General features: G+C 32.6%; 1 protein-coding gene across 9 annotated transcripts in view; it reads right to left on the bottom strand.

The window, feature by feature from the left end:
• Positions 1-20,017, bottom strand: part of LOC145260423 (homeobox protein six1-like) — a 1,097,433-nt gene that overhangs the window by 343,851 nt on the left and 733,565 nt on the right. The window contains exon 1 of one of the 9 annotated variants that reach the window (XM_080118420.1): positions 18,449-18,970. The exons of the other annotated variants lie outside the window; for them this stretch is intronic. The gene's annotated coding sequence lies outside the window, so the exon portion shown is untranslated. Of the gene's footprint in view, positions 1-18,448; positions 18,971-20,017 lie in introns of those variants that run through there. 9 annotated transcript variants of the gene reach the window in all.

Here is a 20,017-nt window from a genome sequence, read left to right as displayed (position 1 = left end):
AGTGCAACCTTGACGTTGGTTGGGAAGCTTGCGTGTCTCAGTAACCGCTAGAGCTAAGCCGGCGGAGATTGGTTTCCTGGTAAGGCCACCCATGCCGGACAGGTTGAGGCCAGACTAAGAGCGCTCCATCTACCTTCTGGGAAGGTTGGGCGTAGGGTCTGTATCCTCACCCCGAAAGAAGAGCTCCCCGCTACAAAAACATCTACAAAAACACAAGAAGCTCCAGTTTGGGGAGCACCTGCAGAAAATATGACGTGCTGGGGTCAAAGCCGAAAAAACACTTCAGTGACCAAAGAACACCTAGAGAAGAGACCGAAGGGCGGATACCAAGGAGACGGGTTAATCCTGAGGTAGCTGGAGCGAATTGCCCTGGACTGTGGACGCTGGTAGGCCGTTGTGGATGGCCTATGCCCCTCCAGCCATGACTGGACAGAGGTCCTAAGTAATTCGCAATTGTATTTTTTAGTCGCCCACATTGAGGATTGAACCTATAACCTTCAGGAGAATATCACTTTTACAATTGATTTCCTAAGTATTTTAGCCACTGCGCCATGGATCCCTGTGGATCGAAACCTTTTGTAAATGACAGTCAAGATGAGAACAGTAGCCCGATTAATCTAAATAATATGAAAAACCAATCGTCATCTTTGTAATATCACGAATATATATTTCAAGATCTTGGAGCTTATATTTGTACTCGTCTCAGCATTAAACCTCGCGTGTAGAAAACAATGACAAAATACTACGAGTAGACATTTGAAGGTATGAAGAACTTGAAGGCTACGATATTCTACCGATATGACTGCATTTCACATTAAATAACCCGGATACAGTTGATATGCCATAAAACAAAAAAACAAACCCAATAGGTCTTTGAATATATAAGGAACTAGAACAATACCTTCTCCTGCCTTGACAGGGTACAGGACCGTTTTCGAAATTTGTAGGGCGATGGCCTTTTCGTCTTCTTACTCCCTCTTTTTTACATCTATGGTTCTTTCCCGTATAAAGTTCACAACAAATAATCGCCCAGCTGAAACAACCACCGACAACTTTCCCCACTCCTTATCTGTGCCCAAAACTAAACGAAAATTATATGAGCAGAGTTTATTTCCTAGAGCTGTACGTCTGTGGAACGCAAAACCGTTTGTCTGCTTCCCAACTGACTATAGCTTGGGCGTCTTCAAGTCTAATGTGAATAAATTCCTATCGATTCGTTCATTTAGATAATCTAGCCCTACCCAAGTTCCGCCGCGACTGATCTTGCTTTAACATATACCTAACACTTAACCCTTATCCTTGAGTGGCCTCCAGTACTTGATAAGTACTTGATTCAGTATAAAAGTAAAAATAAAAAACAAAAAAGAAAAAACTAACGAAATGACAGAATGAAATACTAAATTATTTGAGAGTGTATATCCTTCTCCTTCGAGCTAGGATGAAAATGTAGCGACTGTGCTTTCCTCTTTCCTGACTGGGGTAATTTTAATTGTTGCCCTATCAAAAATAATCCTCCACCCACACAAATTATGACCTTGTCTAGCTTTACTCTCGTGCTAGATATCGAAAAGGGTTGATATGCCGTCAAACAAGACAATCGTAAAAAAAAACAAAAAAAAAAACAAAAACAAAAAAAAACAAAACAAATGCTAGACAAACAAAGAAAGAGAAAACGAAAGATTTTTTGTCTGTCTGGCGGCATTTTCTGAAAGTTTTACTGGCAGAACGTGGATTCTTCTGCAAATAAAGTTATTAATAAAAACAACATAGACTTCGCCATTTATAATTTAATAATGAAGACGAGACGGGAGATGGGGCGGCTTGCGAAAAGGGAAAGGCTTGAATGGAATAGACAATAAGTAAATATATGCCGGGGGGAGGGGGGTTATCCGGCAGATTGAGCGTATATAGTTACCACTAGCATGCAAGCATAAATGAAGAATGAATGAAAAATTGGACTTTTTTATTGCTTTTTTTTTTTCAAAATCGAAAGCTTTCTATAAAAATAAATATCCAAACAAAAGGTATATTTAAACAAGGGAAGTGTGCATGGTCCCCTGTGAGTGCACAGTGAACGATGCATAAAAAATGACTAAGTTCAGCATTTGCCCCCCCCCTCACCCATTTAGCCCGAAAAGTCCCAAGGGGACGTCAAATCCTGGTGAAAATGAACAAACAGTACAGTTTTAGGCCTTAATGTATGTAAATTTGAGTTCTGCAATATGCACAAAAAGAAATTACTAAGTTCAACATTTGCCCCCCCTTCCATTTTGCCTCAAAAGTCCACAGAGCCTTAACATATTTAAATTTGAGTTCATCACCATGCAAAACGGCTAAATAGACATACATTGAAAATTTTGGACAAATATAGTAAAATAGTCCCAAAAATGGAGTGTTTTTATTAGCCCTAAAAGAACCCCTGGGACACACCCAAGAGTTATGGGAAAGTATAGAAAAACAGTTAATCAAAAGTTTTCAGAAAGTTTTATAAAAAACCGAGCTATCTCTTGTTTTTAATAAGCACAAAAGTGTCAATTTTAGCCATTTTAACCGGAAAGGCACTCCTGGTGGGGAGGAGGCAACCGAAAGTTTCCCGGAAATCCGTTCTGTTACATTTTTACTCATATCATGTTTAATGTTTGTGCAAAATTTAAAAAAATTCCAAGGCGTAGTTATTGAGAAAAGTGTGGACAGACAAACGGACGAACGGACAAGGGTGAATTTGCAGGTCCACTCTCCTTATGTCGAGGGATTAATAATTGGATTCATCCGAACTTCTGTTCACATGCAGAGTTTTATGCTAACAACGTTTTAGCCGATATAACTTCCGATTATGTTCAAGTATATTTTGTCGATAATCGTCTGTCAAACTCGGGAATCTGCAGGGAATTTCGAACAGAATCCTTTATTTAATACACAAGGGAAGCATGTCTAATTCGCTATTCTATTTTGAGTGTCGCTACACTAAGGATAGAACTTGCAACCTCCATATAAGTATAATTTACGAGTAAATTATACCAAGTACATGAGTCAATTACGCCATTAGTCCTTGCTGGATATTCTAGCGTGAATTTTGGAATTTTAAGCTTATTTGGATTTTAAAATTGGCCGCAAGAACTCTTGGCGTTGTGGATAAAGTACTTGATAAAATAAAGTTGTAATTACCTTCTTAAAGGTTCAATCATAAGTGCGGTTGATACTCAAATACAAATAATAGGAATTATGAAATCTTATCTTAAAATTTCAGAAAGATGAAGTCTTGGATAATTCGCAGTTGGATTCTTAGTATCGCCCGCATTGTGTATCGAACCTTCAACATCCAGAATGAATTGAATTCTTACTTTGTATGGTATCCATTTTGTCACGAGTCTATAAAATTGAAGGTTCGATCCTTGGTGCTAGCGAAACTATGAATATAAGTGCGAATTACTTAAGACCCATTATCCGGGTTTAGCCGACAGAACGAGGGCATGCTTCCTCAGGTCTAAAAAGAAAGTTACATTCGAAATTCCGTGCAAATTCCAAACTTCGAAGAAAGATTCCCCGAGTTTTAAATTAAACACTTGAAGAAGGTCGAAGGTTTTATCAGCCGAAATAACAATCAAGATGCGAACAGTAGTCCGAGGAATCCAAATGATATTAGGTTGGTGCAAAACTAATGTCGTTTTTCGACGTTCAACTTCATATAAAAAACAGAACATTATTTTTACACCAACCTGATATATATGATAGATCCACTTATCTTGATAAGCAAAATAACCGCGATTTGCAGTGGGGGTTTATACCTTTTCTAAGTTAACTCCACGTCTTCCTGCATTCGAACCCCACGTGATGCATAAAATATAGCCTGTCTATAATAGAGGGCTACATTAGTTACACCTATGTCGGGGGTTATTCTGTTGATATGGATGGGATCAGGCAAAATACGGTGGATCTGAAGGATCCAAGTAGCGGTAGTTTTGCGCTCATTAACAAATTGGTGAGCTAGTCCTTAGGACAGCATGGCTTAGCATATTATCTTATATAGTTAACAATAAGAAGGTGTAACTACTCCAGTTCGTGAAATACAATAGCGTTTAGTAAGTTCGGAGATCTGAATATACAGTAAATAGTCAGGAAAAAACAACAAAAAAACAACAACAGAAGAACAAAAAACAAAACAAATATAATGACGGTTTCATCATCCTGTGATGAATGACACAGGATATCACAAAAGAATCTATTCATCTTTAAAAGTGAGAATGTGGATAGGAGGACACTTCTCAACCTATATACTCAACGATTTTTTTAACTACGGACTTGAAAGTAAATATATAGGGTATTCAGACAGGTGGAAAACTTTCAATCCGTTTTCATCCGACAAAAAGAGTGCTAAAGGGGTCAATATTGAAAAATTGGTACGTGTGGTTCATCTGATTTTCACCTGTTTTACGACTACGCATGCACGAATCGTTCATATTAAAGAATCGTGTTAAGAATAAGTAGGTTCGAAAAATTCTTTTAAATATCGTATCAAGATGGCCTAGTGGTTATCCTATTAGACTTACTGTCTTAAGGTTTTGCTTTCGATCTCAGCTCGAGTATTGTTTTATTTACAAGAAATGAACTGTTTAGAAAAAAAATACAAACATAATACTAGCAGGCACATGTTTCAGTTGCTTTTTCTTTTTTTTTTACTTTATTTGTTTAAGGAATTTAATGTCACGCTTAATACCGGGCAACACCGGGTATCTCTTCTAGTATATATATTTTTTTATCAAAACAACTGCTGTACGCTGGTCATTCTTTGAAATTTGTTTAATCAGACATTTATTTCGTTTAATTGAAATCCGTTTTCTTTTCTTTTTTTACCAGAATAAGACTGTGTAAGCGGAATATCACATTTACAAAAAAAATGTAATTAAAAACACGAGGAACCACGGAGAAATTGAGAGACTGGCCCTGACACTGTGCATATTCTCTCCTGATAACCCGACATTATATATAGGCTGCAATAAAGTATGAACAGCCGATAAACACGATAATATACACATTTATCTTCTTTTAGTTGCTGCTGTTCTGATATTAGATTTCATTCCATGAACTTAATATCATACTTTCAAAATATAATTTAAAACGCACGAAACCCCGTAGCAATAGAACCGTTAGTTGTTTTTTTTTTCATATATAAAATCTATTTTTTTTTAATTTATTCAAAATGATAATAATTTATCGTGAAATAATAAACATATGTTAGGTTTTCGGATATTAACAAAAATACACCTCCATTTCTTCTTCCGTAAAATTAATTTTTATTGGTTTTTAAAACATCTCTTCTTTATTTGCTAGATGTTCTAATCATTTGATATGTTTAGAGATAAAAAAAAAATATTGTCAATCGTGGTTAATCGATCAATCAATTTCAATCAAAATATTGTCAATCGTGTTCAATCAATCAATCAAGTTCAATCGTGTATTATTCGGACTACTATACTCATCTTGGTTTTATTTTCGTAACCGTTTGGCCGATACAACATCCGGCCTTCTTCAAGTGCATCTTCTTGAACTGAATAATCTTTATGTTGAAAAGCTGAATACACGCACACAAACACACAAAAATGTACCCGGCGTTGCCCGGTATAAAATGTAATGTACAATTCCTTTAACAAGTAAAGTAAAAATACAAAAAAAAAATAAATTAAATTAAAAAAAACTGAGACATGTGCAAGTGAGTATATTTTTCAAAACAGTCCACTCGAGCTGAGATCGAAACCAAAACCTTAAGACAGTGAGTCGAGTACGATACGATAACCATTAGACTAGACTAACACGATCTTTAAAAAGTGTTTTCAAAGCAGGTGAAAAAGCTGACAAACATAAAAATCCGGTGGTTTTCAGGTGCCAGTTTTTTTTCATTTTAGACCCCCTTTTTTTTCGGATGATTACGATTAAAAAGTTTTTCACATATCTGAATATCCTATATACCAATGTTTCATTCTGCAGATCAAAAATTCCTTGAGTATGTGCGTTACGAAGTGTCCTCACACACACATTCTTACTTGACCCCAAATAAGTGGAGGAGTTTGGTAGAGTTTTCAAAGGTCAAATCGTTGAACTTTGACCTTTTGACAGCCAAATTTTTGTCCGAAACCGATTAAGAAGATTTTTCCAAATCTCAATACTCCATGTAAAATCTCGAGTCTGTGGACTGAAAATTGACAGAGTAGTTTGGTAGGGAAATGTACACACACAGACACAGAGAAAATTTCAGTTATATATATATATATATATATATATATATATATATATATATATATATGACCGGTCATGGATACCTGTCCCGATTGGTTATGGGATGTAACCGTGAGATTCATTTGAACTCCTGACAACGGCATAGAAATGTTGAAACTTTGGTCGATCTTCGTAGAGCCCTGACACAGCTTATTGAATTTTATATATAGTTCCTAGTACGAAGGTCAAGAAAACTATTTTAGTTCGTTTCTCGTTCGACACAATAGAGGGATCAGATGTAATTAAAGTCATCGATTATCGACGACCTCGTTAATCACTATCGTTTTCAAACAAAAAAGAGGTGTAGGGTGATAACGAACGTACAACATGGCATTGTCCTCGCGTATCATCAGATTTAATCGTATCATTGCGCAGATTTCACGTTTAAACGCAAATTGCCACAAACAGACGATATCCAATCTGACAATTTTAGTATAACATAGTCGGACTTTCATAATTTAATGTCTTTAGGGGAAGAGGGGAAGGCTGGGTGGTTATAATACTCCAGCCGGGTAGTATAGTTGAATTATTTTCCTCACCTCACTAAAACAACGCGTTGCCGATGGTAATGACCTAGCAAGTTCTATCAGCGATAAAAACGTGAGACGGGAATAAGAGACGGTGAAGGAAGGGAGGAGACCTCCATCGCTCGTAGTCCACCAGTCCGCTGTTCTTGCCACTTAGGCACGAATCTCTTGCGTGCGTCTCGCGAGTTATTATGTAATTCGATAGCTTTACAGTTGTCCCGGCGAAATTGGGTTACAGCCAGAAGAGCTGCCAGCAAAACCAAAACATATGACGCGAAAGAGAAAAAAAGAGACTAACAGGTTTTATGTATTTTATTCTGAATTTAAAACAACCAATTGATATGCGTTTACAACGACCATTCTAACATGACTAGAACCACACACACACACGTTCGCACGCACACAGTAGTAAGTTATGAAAATATATTTATGGCAATTAAGCTACACAGAAGCGTTCGTGTTTCATTCTCATAAGGAATCGTCCCGCTAAAGTGCCTACACACACACACACACACATATATATATATATATATATATAGAGAGAGAGAGAGAGATATCACTGGTTAACAAACGTTAAGCCTAGCCAATACCAGATGGGTGACCATTTGGAAAGGCTAGGTGCTGTATTAGCAGTGTCAGAAATTTCGTGAAAACTATTGAATAATTCCACCCGCTCTCTTTCGAAGCTTATAACTCCTCGAAAAATGTAATTCAAGCCCTAATTTTATTTTCAATTAAAGGAGCAAGGACCAAGATTTCATTAAAAAAAAACAACAAAATAAACAAACAACGTGTTTTTTTAAAAAAAAGGTTAAAAACTTCGGACTTTACAGGTAAATTTCTAAAAAACACTAGTTTCTTGTGTTTTAAATTTGAATATATTATTTATTGATCTTTTATCTTCAATTTGTGATATATAAAACTTTGGTACATGAATGAATTATTTACTTTTTAATAGACATTTGAAAATGGGGGGGCGTGAATTAAAAAAAACGTTTGTCTGAAATATTATATTCGGTTTATTGGAAAGAGCATAAAATTTTACATTGACCCTGAAAATATCGTAAAAATAGAATCAATAGAGAAATTTTGATAGAATTTTAAAGTTTAAAAATTGAAAAATACTGAACTCGTAACATTCAATTAATTTCATTACGGTTTTTTAAACAATAAAAAAAATATTTCTATTACTTTTAAAACAACTTTAATAGTTTATTTTGGAAGTATAATCCATAAAGAAAATAAACAACCCACCTTTAAAAGAGAAATTACGAGTTTTTTTTTAATATTTTATTTGCAGTTTCGTGTTAGTGGTGTCAAAAATTCCTACAAAAATTCTGATGCACCTAGTGCTGTATGTACCGCGCCGATTCGTACAAATTTCAGATTGGTATCTGGAGGCGCATTAATTCACTGGGAGAGATGCACCCCCAGTCTTCGTTAAGACATGCATCTAGGAGAAGAAAACTCTGGTGAAAAAACCTGCGGTCTACTGTATACTTTGTTTTGTAGCGGCTATCTGCACCCACGGAGGTTAGCAGTAATACCAAAATATGTGGTTGGTTCTTGACAAAACCTTCACCATTATAAACAAATCATCTATGCGGATTTCCGAGCAACTTAGATGATGTGGCGGGACCTCACACGTCGAAATCGACGCGATAGTCCATCATATATATATATATATATATATATATATATATATATATATATATATATATATATATATATATTCGGGTTTTTTATATTCAAAAGTAATGGACTAGTGAATTCAACGAGGTTGTTAGATAGTGCTCAATAAAAAGAGCTGATAATACTTGTTTATTGTTATATAAACATGCTCACATCCCGCTGCTACAAATAGCCACTTGTTTCAATCAAACAACAGATATCATCAGGCAGCGACTTGACTATTCAAAAGTTCAATGGATATTCTAGGTTATTCATTGAACATTTGAATTGTCAAGTCGCTGCCTGATGATATCTGTTGTTTGGTTGAAACAAGTGGCTATTTGTAGCAGCGGGATGTGAGCATGTTTATATAACAATAAATAAATAAATATATATATATATATATATATATATATATATATATATATATATACTAGCTACTGCGCGGACGTACAATACGGTTAAATATGATATTTTAATGTATGCAGAATGTGTATGTATTTATATAGAATCAATCTTCTATTGAATATTATGTATTACGAAGGATTAATTCTCCCGGTTGACTAATTCGCAAAATAAATAAATAGAGAAATAAATAAATAAATAAATATCAGTTGATATTTGGGCTTGACGATGAATGTCCTCGAAAGTCACTTCCGATTAATGTTTAGTTTTAAAACGAATAAATGATTTGCGGCGATTTTAAATGGTATCATCTTTATCGTAAAATGAACTCATTAATAACAAAAAATTAAAATAAAATGTCAAAGTACAACCGGACTTGAACAGGGGATCATTCTATATGTAGCCGAATCCTCTATCACTAAGCTTTATTTCCAGATACCAATAAGTTTTTTTTTTTTATAAGAAGAAATCATTTGTTGAGATTTCATCATATCCCTTGCAGGTGTATTTATAAGAAAGAAAAACTATTTGTAGGATTGGATTTCTTCGATTTTCGCTTATTATGAGATGAATTTCTGCACAAACCATATCTAAGAACACTGCCAGACTTATAAATAACATTTGTGTGAAAATTGCAAAAGATAGGCTCAGCCGTTCCGCAAGATATCAGGAAGGAAATGACACAAAAAAGGACTTAGTCGACTATCAACCAGATGGTTTTTGGTTAAATCCCGGGCTAGGAATGGGCACAGGTCTAGCCTCACTGATAAGCTGTGATGCAGCGAAACAGTGCATTATGTGGATGACTATATGTTAAGCCTCCCTCTGTACGTAGAACACTTTCGTATAATAATTTCCGCCACGTCTTAATTAGTGTTTTTGTGAAGCTGTTTGCATGTTTATAAATAAACAAGTGGAGCACTGTAGAACGATAGACAGGTGTCTATATAAATTATCATTTGATTAGATCGTTTATGAGCACCGATCCCATGGATCTGATATTAGAGCTACCGACTATTAAAATAGATGGTTGTTGGTCCAATCCCAGGCTAAGGATAGATGCTGGTCTACCTGCACTGATGAGCTGTGATACATTGAAACAGTACTGTATGTTGGATAACTATATATATATATATATATATATATATATATATATATATATATATATATATATATATATATATATATACAAGGTGCCTCAAATAATTTCCTAGATTTTTTTTCGTATGTGCAATTTATCTGTAGTACATACATGAAACTCTAGTCCTCTTCAAAGTAATCTCCTCCGGCTGCAATGCACTTGTTCTGCTGTTTCAACAACTTCTAGAAAGCCTCGTTGAAGTACTTTTTTGTGAACGTGTCAATGAACATCATCTCAGCTACTTTCATCTTCTCAATTTTCTTATAACGACAGCCTCTTAGGATTTCCTTGAGCTTAAGGAATGACCAAAAGTCACAGAGAGCAAGGCCTGGACAATAGGGAGGTTGACTCAAATTGTAGAGTGTTGGCCTCTTTCAACGGAATCTTTTCTTGAACTCCCTTAAAACCTCACCATAGTATTCTATGTTGATTGTCTATTCAGTGGGATCCCAATGCATGTGGATCATGCTTGTTCCATCCAAAAAAAGGATCATCATAAATTTCTTTATGGATTTGCTATCCCGTGCTTCCTTAGGTCAGAGGGGGGGGAGGTCAGCATACTTCCACTGGGAACTCTGTCCCTTGTTCTGTGGTTAATAGCAAGATATCCCACTTTTATTGCTGGTCACCAGAGCATCAAGAACTACACGATCTGAATTGATCAGCTCGACCGTCTCCCCGCTGTCATGACAAGGTCTTTCTTTCTGATCTTTTCTGAGCACCCTTGGGAGGGATTTTGCACAAATTTTCCGCATCTTCAGTTCCCCTTTCAGCATTCCACGGAAGAGGCGCCTCAGCCAATAAGCAATAAACCACTTCCTTATGAAGAAGGGATGCAGAGACTAGGAAGGTGGACCTCCTAGAACTACACAGACCCAGCAACATGCCGCAGTCAACAGGAAAAAAGTAATTTCAGAAATGGCATAGACTATGGTTGATTTTTGTGGTGCAGGAAAAAATTGCCCGATTGAAGGCAGCTGAATGAAATTCTTATATTTAACTGATATGCTGATTTAGCTAATTTATTACGCACACGCATACATCATATATATATATATATATATATATATATATATATATATATATCAATGTTGGGACGATAAAGCGGAATTGAGAATAGGAAAAATCAGAACTTTTGGGGGTATTGGAATCATAAACATTTGTGGCTGTTTTTTCATTTGTCTCTCTCTTAGACAGCATTCTTAAAGGAGTTTTTAATCCATAGGTCCCACACTATCAGCCAAGCTCCAATCGCGGTCCTATCACCGCAATGTTGCATCGCAGTGTCTGTTTTAGAGGTATTTTAATGGAATGTGCTCCGATGAAATCGATGTACTTGCCCCCGCTAGGCATACAAACTCCTAACTCGGCAAGCAGCAAAATCCCACCCATTCATTATTATGGGGCCTTAGATGTCGGAAAGTCTTATACTTTATTAATTTCTTCCCTCGCACTGTTAGACATTGGAATTCCACCCCTGTGTCTTGTTTATTTGACTGGATAAACTAAGCTACACAAGTTAAGATGCAATGTGAGCAGGTATCTCCTTGCTCAGCTCCAGTCTCATGTTAGACACGATCCCAAGTAGCATCTCCTTACCTTTTTTTTTTTTTTTTTTACATTTATTTTTTCACCAGTTTCTGTTGCATGGGCAAACTCTTGCATTCGGGGTTCATTTGGGTATCGTTTTCTGGCACATTTATTCATGGGATGAGTTTTTTTTTTTTATCTCTGTGTCTATTTTACAAATATCTTAATAGAATGCCCTCTGCTGATGAACTCATAGCACTTGTGCCCCCATTTCAACATACATATATCTTACTAATAGATCTAATACTTTCTTCCCTTGGACTTCTATACTTTGGAATTACTTCCAATTCTCGCTTCACTAAACTGCAGAAGTTTAAATGCAATGTGAAAAAAAAATCGCTGATCAACTCTCCTAAATTCCCTGTGAGACACAATCGCAAATACTAGCCTCTTACGCTCCAAGTGACAAAATGTCTTGTTTGGAAGAGTAAAAAAAAAAAAAAAAAGAAAATGGCTGACCAGTTTTGAAGACCAGATACTGCACGTTACAAATAAATTCGAATTAATAAAAAAAAAAGCAACAAAACAATCATATATACAGCAATTGCTTCGGCTAGCCATCTTAATGCTCAGGATCATCCTCGCCGTGGTTGCTGGGTTAATCGTCAATGACATCCAAACCACGACCATGGGCCCGAAGCTGACTATTCAGGTCAACAGTTTACTTGCACCGTCTGCCAAGTATTGAGTGTCGAGTTTTGAAACTTGTTGAAAATCGTATATATAATAAGCCACACATAACCCGTCTTCATGTCAGTTAAAAAAATGAAGCAAAATTGGATGATAAGCCGCAAACCCCAGCGACAATTTTACTCTCAGAATGTGTCAGAGCTCAGAAAATGAGGTGACCTCTTACGAATGTTAAAGGGTTTGCTGCAATAATGCCAGTCGTAAAATTTACACGTGTTTGGAAGATTCCGATTCTGGGTCGAGTTGTGTTTTTACATACAAACTATGTGGACAAGAATGTATCTCAGTTGGAGTCTTCAAGCGTCACATGCGGGTTCACCAGAATCATTTAAGTAGTCCCCTTTCAAAGGGGTCTGTATTTATGTCACATTTAAAGCAGAACTACACATTTACGAAGCACGTGTATAGGTAATATATTTCGTCTACCTTAACACTTCTAATCCTTGTTAGAAAGTTCTAACTAAAATAATACTGAGCAATTCGTGTGTGTAAGGTCAGTCCTCTTAAACATTTTCTGAGATTTTTAATTCAATGTTATCTCTATGTAAAATTAGGTATATCTATATATGCATATATACATGATTAATTCCTAAGCTGATTAACTGAACATTATGAATTTTGAATTTCATCTGCCAGATTATAGTGACCAAACGTGAGCTATATTTAGTTTATGCAAATGGGGTAAAAAAAAAATGGGTAAATGCTCTCCGTGAAAATTCAGATACATCTATTTTTTTTTTTTTTAAACAGAAGATGCTAAACGGAATTAAAACACAGTCCCCAAATTTCAGTTCATTTGAAGTATATAAAATGGATGATTAAGGAGAATACCTGTACCTGGCAGTGTTCTTAGATAAATTTTGTATCGGAATGTCTCCGATAAGTATGCAATAACACCTTATGCAGCTTGACATGAGTGCATTTGAGAAGTTTCATTACCGTAGAAAAAGAAAGTCCCGGCATATAAATCAACAGTAAGTTCTTTGATATGACAGGGGCGGGTTCGAAATGAATGTTTCTATTTAGAACACAATTGAACCATGCTACTTGACTTTTGAATTTTAAACTTTAATTCAGACCGTTATATGTAAAAATAATTTCATGAAATCAACAATAGGTTCTCTACAGTGCAATGTAGACTAAAATGTATTATGGACAAAGTCACGAGTATGAAGTTCCTTCCCTATGCATTGCAGTATGTGCCCAACTAGGAGGGATTCAATTGATTTTATTAAAAAAAAATGCTGATCACCATTCATTCCCGAGCAACATAAATTACCCTTTTCAATCACAGTTATTGCTTAAGATATAAAATGTTAAGTAAAAAATAGTAAAGGGATAGTAAAATGTAAACAAAGTTGATACGAAACTATCGTAGATTGAAGAGGTTAGAGTTGAAACATCTAAACAGAAGTTAGAGGTGTAGTTCAGTATTTAGGATATAAATCAATTAAATAAATAATTTGGAGAAGAAAATAAATTCCTAAAATAAAAAAAAGAATATGCAGAGGATTAATTTATATTAAAATAGTTGAAATATCATTTAAAAAGTAGAAATACGAAAATGAGGTGTTTAGTAAATTCACAGCCTATCAGGAAATAAGAAAAACAAAACGAAAATATGAAAGTGGGGTTAAGGTAGGTTCAACTGCTTGTTCTCTTAAAGTAGAGATTATAAATATATTCATATATGCATAAATAGTGTATCTTGCCGTCTGAGGAGGAAGTGTTTGGGAATATTTTTTAATGATATAGTATTTAAAATTGTCCCAATTGTTTCGAAGCCATTTAGACAATTTGTAATGTATATGAAAATACACGATATGTTCTCATTTTATATTTTGTTGCGAAAAAATGGTTTATTTCCGTTTTCATAACAATCCTTGTTTAAAAGCTCAATGTAATTACAGAGCATATTATGGATGAATGACAAAATCATTGATGTTATTTGGATGAATATTGATCTATTTATTATAAATAATAAATTTATTAATTAATGAATGGAGCATTTCTGGCAAAAAATACCTAAATTAATGTAATTTTTCATACGTATATGTGCGTTTTACTGACTTTCTTTCTAAATTCAAAATGGCGTAATGAAAGAAAACTATGAGGTATTTGCAGCATCTCTTCCAATTTTCGGATTTGATAATCATGTCCAAACGCATTTTATTTCCTTTTGGTGGATTGATTGTTGCTATTTCTTCTGATGAGTAAAGGTCAACATAGATTCACTGATTCATATAATAATTAAGTGATTGATTTTGTGCTACGAAACTGATACTGTCAAGAATTGTATATTCCAACTGAATCAAAGGATTATATTGAAAGATGGTCAAAATATAATTATATATATATATATTATTTTTAAAATGTAATTATCCACTGACACGTGTTTCGTCGTCTACGACTCATCAGAGTGGATGTATCTAGCGTATACAGCCACTCTGATGAGTCGTAGACGACGAAACACGTGTCAGTGGATAATTACAGTTTAAAAATTATATATATATATATATATATATATATATATATATACCGCTCCCCATGTGGGGGTACCAAATTGGTTAAAAGGGCAAAATATTCCCAACTCGCATTTAGGTAAAAATGCACTTTCGTAAATAATTGAATTCATTCAAAACATATCGCTACAACCAAAACACAACAACATCTATATATATATATATATATATATATATATATATATATATATATATATATATATATATATATATATATATATATATATATATATATTTATGGTGGCCCAGGGGTGTAATAATAAACTGAGGAGTAAAAAGTGACTTTGTAACTGGGTTCGAATTCTGCAACCGGTAATAATTATCATTTTCCATACAGAAGATTGCGTAAACATGAGACGCTAGTGTCCGCAGGTCAAGCCGATCATAAGTCTGGGTCATTGGTCAAAATAATTTCAAAATGTAGTCCTAGCTGAACGTCTGTGTGTGTGTGTGTCTTGTCACCAATAGGCTCCTATATCGTTGACTGTTATAGAAGACTGATCACATATGATAGAAGATGTATCGAGACACAGGGTATGTTTGATCTGGCATGATGATGATTCATTAAAATTGTGGGGTCTGCGCACGCGCCTGGTCCACAAAGTATGAAAATAAAAAATTAAAAAATAAAAAAAAAAACGTTTACAAGTGTTTTTAATATAGATTTACATAAGAATACTTTGATAAGTATGTTTTAACTTAAATAGGGATTGTATAATAAAATTGTATGGTCTACGTTCGCGCCTGGCCTCCACAGAATGGAAATAGGCACAAACTTTAATAAATACTTTTCATATCGATCTGCGTAAGTATACTTTGATAATTATGTTTCAGTTTGAAGAAATATGGTATAACAAGATTATGGGGTGTTCGTTCGAACCTGACCTCCATAGAATGGAAATATGTCACAAAGATTAACAAGGTTTTTTAATATAGATCCAGAGAATATTGTGATAAGTGTTTCAGTATGAACAGGTATGGTATAATAAATTATGTGGTTTATCTATTTTATTTTTACTTTCACCATATTTTGCTTTGGTTTTGATACCCCCAAATTCGAAGCTATCTCATTACAACCCTTCCTTTTCATAACCTATCATACTTTCATAAATCAGAGTCCATTTTCTGTCGGCTGTTTTTGAACCCAGTCAATGACGGGTAGTTTTGCTAGTATATATATATATATATAGATATATATATATATATATATATATATATATTATATCATATATATAATATATATATTATATTATATATAAAATATATATATTATATATATATATTATATTATATATATTATATTATATATATAATATATATATTATATATATATATTATATTATATATATATTATATGTATATATTACATATTTATCTTATATTATATATATCTATATATTATATATGTTATATATGTATATTACATATATTATATATATTATATAGATATATTATACATATATATTATATATATTATATATATATTATATATTATATATATTATATATTATATATATATTATATAGATATTATATATTATATATATTATATATTATATATATATATTATATAGATATATTATATATATTATATATATTATATATATATTATATATATTATATATATATTATATTATATAATATATATATATTATATATTATATTATATATATATATTATATATTATATTATATATATTATATATATTATATATATATTATACATTATATATGTATTATATACTATATATATTATATACGATATATATTATATATATATTATATTATATGTATTATATATATTATATATATTGTATTATACATTATATATATTATATATATTATATATATTGTATTATAAATTGTATATATTATATATGTAGTATACATATTATACACATATATTGTATTATATATATTATATATTATATATATTATATGTATTATATATATATTATATATATTATATGTATTATATATATAATATATATATAATATATGTATTATATATATCATATATATCATATATATATCATATATATTATATATAATATATATATTATATATATATTATCTATATATATATATATAATATATATATTATATATATATTATCTATATATATATATATATTATATATATATTATATATATTATATATATTATATATATATTACATATATATTATATATATTATATATATATATTATATATATTATATATATATTATATATATTATATATATTATATATATATTATATATATATTATATATATATTATATATATATATTATATATATTATATATATATTATATATATTATATATATTATATATATATTATATATTATATATATTATATATATATTATATTTATTATATATATTATATATATTATATATATATTATATATTATATATATTATATATATATTATATATATTATATATATATTATATACATATATTATATATATTATATATATATTTTATATATATATATAATATATATATACTATATATATATTATATATACATATATTATATATATATTATATATATTATATACATATATATATATATATATATATATATATATATACAGAAAGAAACCGAGAGAGAGATAGAGAAAGAGGGGTGGTATAATGTAAGGAGTTTATAGAGTCATTTTCATAATAAAAAAATAATGCGTGCTAGTTCTAATTGCTACCCTGTTTCTTTCCCTGTTAGTTAGTTTTCACAGGAACATGTTTACTGTAAATTCTTTCAACCAATGAAAATCGTTAGAAAATAAAAAATAATAATAATAGTAAATTTATGTTTAATAAACAATAATATTATACAACTAGTCAATATTATATTTTCAGGTTGCTGAACTTCTTATGACAACTGCCCACTTGGGTACATGGGCTAATTGTTATGAGCGTTGGTAAATAATCACTCGCAATCGGCTGAATCTTCTGGTGATTGAACATTCAAGCATCACTATAATAACCAACAGTTTTTATAAAAACAAGTAAGCCAAAAATTATCCAGAAGACACAAATACATTTAGAAATAAACGTTGCCAAAGGCAAGATAAGTTACACTATTCTCTATCTGGATAAGTATTTTGTGTTTCAACTTATAAGTAGGGTTTTTTGTTTTTTACTTGAAAAAAGAAGTGTCAGGTGTGTTTAGTTGCAAATAAATGGGGGTATTGTTTTGAAGCTCAAAAAATATCGCAAAGTAAACAAAATACTGGTATGAACCCATTCAATAAATGTTACCAATTGTGCGAAACTGTAATGTTCTACTAATATCTTATTTTTGAACGATTATCCAGGGTTCAAATACCTGTAACAAAACCGCCATTTTCTATTTTTAGTTTTAAATTAATACACTTGACACTAGTTTTGTTTTAAAGTAGAGACGTTATAGTTTTGTTTTACATTAAATAGAGACGTTATAATAAGGTAAAATAAAAAAAAACATATCTAGGTAGGTAGAAGAGCAACTTATTTTGCATTTGATAACATCTGTTGCCTATATATTTTTATCACCCCCTTTTTTGTTTCGTTGGCCATTATAAAAGATACCTCAAATCCAAGTAAAATATTTTGGAAATTTTAAAACATAAAAAAATGAATGATTCGAACCTTCATCCTCGTCGTCGTCGTCATCGTCATCGTCGTCGTCTTCGTCTCCTCCGACTCCACCGACTCCGACTCCTAGTCTTCCTCCTCTTCCGTCACCACATTCTCCTCCTTCTCCTCCTCCTCCTCCTCCTCCTCCTCTTGCAAGTACACCTCCTCCGCTGATTCCTCCCCTGTGTGGCTCTACAAGCCCTTCCTCTTCTTCCTCTTCCTCCTCTTCCTCCTCCTCTTCTTCATCTTCTTCCCCTTCGTCTACAGCCGTCGTTCCTCCTCCTCCTCCTCCGCCCTCACCTCTTCCTCCGCCGCCGTCGCCGACCACCGACTCGTCCCGATAGTGGACCCGCCGGTCGGTCGTCAGGATGACCTCGGGCGCCGGTCTCGCATCTGATGGAGCGAACCGGTCGATAGTCGAAGCGTCTTCGGACTCGCGGGGAATAATGGTGACGATTGTCTTTGAAAGGTCCAAAATACCTATAATGTTGGCCTCCTCTATCTTCACACGGCCGGGGAAGGATGGGTCTCCTCTTTACCTTTTGTTTTGAACTTTCTCTTTTCTTCTTTTTAATAGTATCTTTTTTCTTTTTTGTCCCCCTGTTTTTTTTTTGTTTTTTGGGGTTTTTTTTTTTCTCTTTCTTGAAGAAAATTTGATTAAACTTAATTTTTATTTCATTAATCTCGAAGTTTCGCCCTTTAAAAAGTCTCTCTTCTTTCTTATTTTAATTTTTGTTTTTTTGGTCGGGGTTTTTTTTTCCGGTTTCTATTTGTTCTTTTTATTGCTTTTGGAAGAAATTATCGTTTTTTTTTTTGTCTTTCCTTATTTTCTTTCCTCACCTTTTTAATATTATTTTTATTATTATTTTGTATATCTTTATAAGATTCTACGTGATTCTTTTTCCTTCAATATAATAATAAAAAATTGTTTCTTCTTGAAAACAAACATAAATGGTAAAGCGTTATCTTTCTCGTGTCCCAAAAGTATTATAAGAAACGCAACAATAAAACTTTTCCACCGTCTTCCGGTTTGTTTTTTATATTTTTTTTTAAATCAAAATTCTCTTGTGTATTTTTTTAAAACGAATAATCCATTCGCGTTTCTTGGTTATTTAGACGTCCATAAAAATTGTCTCGATGACGAAGCAGTTTTTTTTTCTTTGTTTTTAATAATTCTTAGCTCGAATTTATTTTGTAAATATTACCAAAATATATATTCTTATGTTTTTCTGTATTTTTTTTTATGTACAGATAAAACGTCTTTGTTTTGAATTTCTAAACCCAGCTTCTTACTGACGCGGTTATTTATCACTTTCCTCGTGGCTCATACACAAGAAACCTTCGAACACGGTTTACACAGAGATGGTAGACATGTAATTATATCTTTCCAAGGTAGGCGAATGTCTGTAAGTAAACAAAACTTACTTTGCTTATTGATGGCTGGCTGTATTCTTGCAGGGAGGGAGTATTTCCAAAGAGACTTTTCTTCAATAGATTAGTGGATAGAATTTTTTTTTTTTTTTTTTTCAAAATTGGACGTAATCCATTGGTTAAAATTGATTAAGATTCAGGGGCACCCGT

This window comes from Euprymna scolopes, chromosome 36 (genome assembly GCF_053919585.1).
Source record: "Euprymna scolopes isolate OS-2025 chromosome 36, ASM5391958v1, whole genome shotgun sequence".
Lineage (NCBI taxonomy): Eukaryota > Metazoa > Mollusca > Cephalopoda > Sepiida > Sepiolidae > Euprymna > Euprymna scolopes.
This window is presented reverse-complemented; position numbering and strand designations above follow the sequence as displayed.